This window comes from Amblyomma mixtum, chromosome 2, assembly GCF_055824585.1.
Source record: "Amblyomma mixtum isolate Tamu chromosome 2, ASM5582458v1, whole genome shotgun sequence".
Lineage (NCBI taxonomy): Eukaryota > Metazoa > Arthropoda > Arachnida > Ixodida > Ixodidae > Amblyomma > Amblyomma mixtum.
The window spans coordinates 236,352,354-236,360,144 of NC_143013.1; the positions used below are offsets into that span (position 1 = coordinate 236,352,354).

A 7,791-nucleotide genomic window follows, 5' to 3' on the forward strand; every position below is an offset into this window, starting at 1 on the left:
TTTCGTTATTTGAACTACTCTGGGTACCTGCCGCGGTGGCTCAGTGGTTAAGGTGCTCGTCTACCGATCCGGAGTACCTGGGTTGGAACCCGACAGTGGCGGCTGCGTTTCAGTGGAGGTGGGACGCAAAAGGCGCCCGTGTGCTGTGCGGTGTCACGTTAAAGATCCCCAGCTGGATTCTGGAACCTCCACTACCACACCTCTTTCTCCTTTCACTCCCACCTTCCTCCCTTCCCTTCCAGCGCGGTTCAGGTGTCCACCAAGATATGTGAGACAGATACCACGTCATTTCCTTTTCTTAAAAACCAATTTATCAATTTTTTAGTCTATGTAGATACACTTCAGCAGTAAAGTCAGAATTTCTGCAATGCAACATGAACATGTCGATGTCTCATAACCAGCTATTCTTGGTAAATTGCAAATTGTGGGTTTTAACGTTGCTACACAGGACACCGTAGTAGAGGACTCTGGATTAAATTTAAACCGCCTGGTGTTCACCAGTGTTCACTGACAAAGCACAGCACATGGGAGTATTGATCTCAGAACTTTCGGATCAGTTGAGCACCAAAGCCACTGAGCGACCACGGCAGGTAGTTACATACTTGGTAACATCTGTCATGGTACTATGACAGAACTGTCTAACTAGTGAAAAACAGCTCTGCACACTACCAGCAAGTTAAGACAAAACATATAAGAAAATGCAAATGCTCCAAAGCTGCACAGAGGGAAATAAACAGTCAGCATACTAGTGCATGCTGAGTACATGAAAAAATGGGTTAACGTAAAGAATAAAATTCGTTACATGACAGCACAAGAACACTGCCTTTCTTGAGTAAACTGGAGACTGGAGAAAAAGGAAGAAAGATTCCAGCACTGGAATCTTATAATACCTTAGATGGAAGATACATAGTAGGTGAACAAAATGTCATGCTTGGGCATTAGCACTCTAAGCCCAAAGAACAAAATGACGATAAACAGAGAGTAGCCAAAGGACTACATTAAAAAGTGTTACACTTGACTAATATTGAAGAAACAGGTGCAACATGAGATTGAAAAGTCCACATTATGCTCATTACCTGCATTTAAAAGCCAATACCATGCATTATATGTTGTGCACTTTCTTGTTATACCATGCTTACATGAATGAAACAAGGACACAGCAAAAGCAGGGCACAGGTTAAACACTTTGCAGTGCTGTGGAAACAGTTCTGCATACTCTTTTTACTGTCCCCTACTTTCAGAAAAGTTCATTCAGCACAAAAAGAAATTAATTTTCCCCAAGTAGCCCACTCTCCAGCTTTGCTGGCACTGTGCACGCCACATAACACTTAGCTAGCAACCAGTCAGCCTTTTCGAGAATTCGTACGCCAGCACAAAACATTCTTGGAGCCGCGTCTCGTCTACCACTTCCGCTGCGTGACCACCATGGGTACAACTGATGCCCTAGTAGCACTGCTGAACTAGGCCTAGTTTTTTGGTCGTTTCTGCTGCAAACCACAAAACAACTGTCCAAAATCAAGCCTGCAGACAGAGCTGTTGGCTACGTATCAAAATAGAAGAAAATGCATACACCATGGCACTTACAAATGCTACGACCCAAGTGTCCGGAAAGGGACCTACAGTTTGCAGGTGTGCGGTAAGTATGGCAACGCCAGCCCTTGGCACAAGTGGTACCGATTTACCCACGATCACTCCCAGTCCATGGGAATTCTCCATCTACCCTTTTTTTCCTTCTCTCTTCTACCCCGTTAACTCCGTCAAAAAGCGGCTCAGAGTGAGGCACCTCACTTCCTTTTCTGCTGTTTAAGGGCTTCAAAACTACTTGAAATGGCCTCAATAAAGCTATTTTACAATTTTGTGCAAAGCTTAGCTTCAGAAACTACCTTGCGCCACTGACATTGCAAGTACAACCAATGATGGCCTGGAGAAGGACCATACCGATAGCTTGAGATTCCCAGAATGCTTTGCAGTGCCATGTGATTTTTGAAATGCTCCATGAACACAAAAGAAGTCCCATCTTCGGACCCGCTCAAACTCAGGATGGGCCAGTAAACAATATAAATTTTTTAATAGAACAAAGTGACGGTACAAAATGTGAAACAGTAATCTGGAGTGTATGCCACAGGACAACACACTGTGGCTTATTATTTTAAGGCTCCAAAACTGAATGCTTTTTAATTTTTTGCAGGAACCGACGGGCAAGACTGCACAAGATTCAGCACCTGCAAGCTTCTCTTTGTGGCGGAAGTTGCTTTCGTTATGTTACCCAGAAGTGGTACTACAAGAGGTACACACGAATGGTGATGGAGTGCAATTATATTAATAAACATTATGCATACCAAATCACAGCAAATAAAAAAAAATGCAGCCTAACTGCCGCAAGATGATGCCCCCTAGCCCAGGTGCACCATTAGAGTAGGAACAACACAAGTTAAGACCTTGTTGCATTAAATGATATCGTCCTTTAGTATGGCATCCGTAAAAAAATTTGGTTACAGCAAAATGACTAGCAGCTTGAGATATACTCAAAGCGCATAAATGAATGCTCTGAGATTATGTCGTATATCAGATGCACATTTCTCAGTAAACCCTTAACAAAAATGCCTTGTGTATAACCACTGTATGCACAGCGCTTTCAAATATCAAACATACACACAAACAATCACAATAAATATGCCTTGGAAGTTTTTTGGTAATATGCAGCATTGAACTTCACACGCTCTATAACATTCAGCTTACCAAGGCATAATGTTTGCTTGTTTAAGGCGTTTTAATGACCCAAAGTGACTCAGGCTGTGAAAGATGCCGTACTGGAAAGGTCTGGATAATTTCGACCGTCTGGCTTCTTTAACCCCTTAACCGTTTTGGACGAGCTGTGCTCGTCCTTGCCAAGCCGTCCCCAAACCGTTTTGGACGACTGTAGCTCGTCCTCTCTGAATACGTTCTTCTCTTCCTCGTTTCGGACGACCAGTGCTCGTGTGTGGCTTAGATGACATTTTGCTCGACAGATGGCAGCACTGACCTGTTAATTTCGTTTTCTTCTATCGCATAAACGTTTTTTTTTTTTTTCGTATGGCAACCTGGGTTTTAAAAATGGCATCCGGCGGAGGCGACGCGTGTTTTGCTGGCCCGTCTTCTCGGAAAGATGCTCTTCTTCGTCGTAATCTTCTTCAGACGATGGTGACTGAGACACCGAAGTGTACATTGTTTCAGGGAGAGAGGACGACAGTGCTGACGTTGTGCTTATCAGTTCTTCCGATGAAGAAGTGGACAGCTCAGAAGCGAACTTTGCGAGCTCGCGTCAGTGCATGAAGGTCAACGACAGTAACATCCCTACATGACCCCCTCAGTTTCCTTTTCTGGCAGTTCCCGGTAAGATGTTCACTATAAGCTTGCCTGATGACTTGCTTGAATATATTTATCGCTCATTACCAGCAGGAAGTTGGTTTTCCGTAATGTCAGAAATAATAAACTTCAATACTAATTTGACTTCGTATTTGCTTCAGATATTTTTTAAAGATCGAATTCGTGCTTTTTATTGCAATAATATTCGAAATCAAGAATAAAAAAAATAAGCAGTTTTGTTAAGAAATTCATTGATATAACAAAACGGTGAAGGGGTTAACAGGCGTCTTTCACGTCAGCAAATGAGCACCATAAGCACTGAGCCACCGCTACAGCCAGGGCATAATGATTTGCACATATATTATAAAGCTACTGGTGCATCAAAAACTCCATTTACTCATAGCTGGCATTATTGACACTTAAATGACACTTAAAGTGAACAAACATTCAAGGGGCCTGGTTGCTTCGATGCCTACGAAAGTGACTATTACTAGGACCATCACAGAGAATGATGGGTATGCTTATTATGCTACAAACACGCAATATCATGCATATTAACAAGTGCATGTAGGCTTGATAGTAGACAGGAAACTTGGAGGCTAGCTAACAGTCTAAACATGTAAAGAGCCATTTGTCAATAAAAATTTCCGAACGACGAAGACCAACTAGGGTCAAAGGCAAGGGAACATAACATCAGCAGACACAGCACAGCTGCCAACCACCTCAGACGAAATGACTGTTTCAGTCAAAAGCCTGTGAAACCCTACCTCTGCCAAGTGTGAAAAATCACTGCCACAACCCTTTCCGAAGACAAACCATGCGAGTACCCTCTGTTTTCCAAACGAAAATGAACCACAATGAGCTTATTACACTGTTTTAATTACGTGCAGTGTGACGAGACAACAGTCAGCACTATTAACATGGTTCATGTTCTCAACATGATTACTGTCAGTTTTTGTTTCTTTTGCACTATTCTTGCATTCTTATTAGTGAAACCTTTGCTATGTTCTCAACTTACATTCTCATGTATTTATGTAGGTGTTAACTGCAGTCAGATACAAGCCAAGAATGCCTCAGCTAATGCCCCTCAAAGGAGAAAAAAAAATGAAAACTGGATTCCAGGAAAAGAAATGGCGCAGTAACTGTCTCACATCCTTTAGCCAACCTCGGTGGACACCTAAACCACACCATAAGGGCGTGGTTCGGGTATCCGGTCAACAGCACTGGCTGGAGGGCCTCCTCTAAGGGGCACTTGCCATTGCACTCTTGAGTTGTAGCCGACTATAGGTTAATAAGTTTATGTGGTGCATTTATATCTAATTTTGCTTGACCCTTGTTAGTTAATGTGCAGAACTCTGATTCTTTTCGTGGTCAATCTGTACAGAAGGTCCCCTCACAGTCATTGACTATGGGCCCTCCTTTAGTTTATCACTTTTTGTAGAGACCTCAATGACACTAAAATGGTTGAGATTCTAATTACGCACTAATCTGCGCCAGATGTTGAACATTCCCACTCCACAGTGCATTTATATGCATGGCTATGACAAAGACACCCAATACTGCCCATTCCTAATGCACGAGTGAACACATTGAACCCATATACTCAGCCTACAAACTACTCAAATAACCCCTCCAAAATATTGGTTTTTGAAGAAAGGAAATGATGCAGTAACTGTCTCACATATCTCGGTGGACACCTGAACTGCGCCATAAGGGAAGGAAGGAAGGGAAAGAAGAAAGGAAGAAAGAGGTGCCATAGTGGAGGCCTTCGAAATAATTTCGACCACCTGGGGATCTTTAACATGTACTGACATTGCACAGCACACAGGCACCTTTTGCGTTTTGCCTCCATCTAAATGCAGCCACCGCGGTCAGGTTCAAAGAACTCAATTGCCACCTAGCCAATTCAAGTGTTGTTAACATGCAGCCATTGTCACCATCAATCAATACCAACAGGTGCAAGCTGCTCATGCAATAAAATTTTCACAACTACGTCGTATGCATGCAGAAAATCAGAGCAAGATAACTCAAGCTACGTTTCCCAAACAAGCCTGTTCTACGCTACATCAACTCACAGAAATAAGACATGATCATATAGCACAATGTTAAGATCCATTCCCAGACCAAGTCGAAATTCACAAAAGACGTGCCTACCTTCTATTCACCACGACAGGAACTCTCGTCGGGAATGCAACAGCGTGATATGTTTCCAGCTGCCTCTCAAGAGAAGACGGCAGCACAACTCAGCTCACAGTAGTAGCTCTCTTGTTCCCTCCAGCGCCAAGACACAACAAACACGGTGTAAGTCGCACGTGGCCCACTTGACGTGCAGCATTACGCACAGCAAGCAAGTATGAACACTTGAAGAACAGCTCACGGTTGGTTAATTGCACACACACAGCCGCTCAAGCTGCAAAGGTCCAGCTGCAAACATGCCTTGTGTTTCAAGCACCGCTCATTTGTGACTAGTGACTAGAGCAAAAACAAACAATGAAATATCTATCCACAGATTAAAGACTAGTGCCTTTCAAGGTTCAAAACCACCCTAGACCATTGCCATGCCTGGTCCACAAAAGTAAAGATCAACTGATAAAAAAAAATAGAGATCACAAGAAAATCACGATTCCAATCTTTTCTTGGTCTTACACAGGGCACATATTATTAGGCTTCCAAACCCTGTGCAATGCTTCCAAGTAAGAAAATCTTGCTTGTGGGTCTGTTTTCTCTTGATAGGCATCAATATAACGGGAAAGTAATGAAAATGTACATAAAATAAGCATATACTAAATATCAGGTCCCCAACATATCTTTACAAAATAGGAATAAAACAGTCAGATTCTTGGCCAAAATCACCCCAAAGAGTAAACTACGACCCAACCTGCTTAGTACACCTGAGAGAAGAATGGTTCATGTCGATCAAGCATGTGCAGTATCGCTGGTATATTAAAGCTACAGAACAGTTATTAAGGGATGGGCAGCACAGTCAAGGAGAGGCATCTAATACAGCCATTTCGTAAGGGTGCTTTTCCAAGACAGCAGTTAGTGTAGGCATGTACTACCTTCTTAAGGGCATGATGTCAGACAGTAAAACTACCAACACGTTTCATAGGGGAGTCTTGAAATGATAGATATGAGAGTAAAGCTTCACCGATTTTCATCAGTACATCAATACTGGCACAAAAAAAAAAAAATTGGTAAACCGTGTGGAAAACGACACATTAAAAACGCTGCAGGCAATCAGTTTGCCTTCGGGCTCAAAATAGTGATTGCCACCGCTGTTACAGAAATCACATTCCTGAACCAACAGGCTTTCGAAACCCTTCAGGAGAAAATGACAAGACCTGTTACCATCTCCACCTGCGACATAATCCATCTGTAACCAGGAGACCAAGAGTCTGACCAGTTATCGCATGTATCAGAGATCAAATGCACCACAGGCACTTTAAGACAACCCTGAATCAAGGAACCTGATGCCCTTCCCTACATCCTGGGCAGGTTTTGATTCAACAACGACACCACGCAATACGAAGATGATGCTTGAACTTTTTGCAAAGACAGGCCTGTACACGAGAGGCCTGCCCACGTGCACCGCAGAATATGTGTACAGAGCACGTATATAAAGTGCATCACAGCATGAACAGCGACACACTAGACGGGCGCCTGAAATGCCAGCTTTTTCGTTCAACCACTGGATCCTGGGCTTCTGCTTGTTTCAGGAAAGGAAGAGACTTAAAACATCTACGTTGAGAAGTAGCTCCGCAGATGACTGCACACTTACAGACACGGCTACATAGGCCTAGTGCACAGAGAAAGGAATGGCTTAAATGCACAACTCTTGTCTTTGGGAAAACTTGGAATTCCTTAGAGCACTGTTACTGGCCTCAAGATAAGAAAAACCGTAGCTCACAATTACGCAGTTGCGCTGCCAATGCAGCCTTGTGCAAAAAGAAAACATTGAAAGAAAGTGGCACAGCCTATGTACACGGTCTCTTGTATTCATTCCTCACCTGGGCACAGGTTCGTTTTCAGCAGCAATCACAAACATGCCTTGCTGCAGCTACCACACAGCCCGCCCGGTAAGCATCTTCAGACCTTTCAATGCAGTACACAAAGTGGATTCAACAAATTTCTTCGTCTTTCAGCTAGTGTCTTCTCAGAGTAACTGGGGACTGACATCAATCTTCATCCTTTCTTACAACCTATGTACAACACGGGCACTCTGAATAAAAGGTGTGCATTTGCACAATTACACCCGCATTGAAAATCAGTACAACCAGCTCATAGAAGAGGGAACTGCAAAAGCATGCAACCTCCAAAATGGCTCAGCACACGCACAGCACTGCACGCCCAGTGCTAAACAGCTGAAGTCAAGCCAGTCAAGGACACATCCTTCTTTTTGGCGCCCCGCAACAAGCAAACCTTTGCGGTTTTTTCGCATTGCAAAAG

The 7,791-nt window shown here is 43.3% G+C and overlaps 1 long non-coding RNA gene across 1 annotated transcript; it reads right to left on the reverse strand.

The window, feature by feature from the left end:
• Nucleotides 1-2,044: 2,044 nt before the first annotated feature.
• Nucleotides 2,045-4,969, reverse strand: LOC149363021 (uncharacterized). The gene is made up of 2 exons (XR_016289068.1): nt 2,919-4,969; nt 2,045-2,873 (listed from the first exon to the last, which is right to left on the reverse strand). It is a non-coding gene; the product is annotated as an uncharacterized LOC149363021 (long non-coding RNA).
• Nucleotides 4,970-7,791: the final 2,822 nt, after the last annotated feature.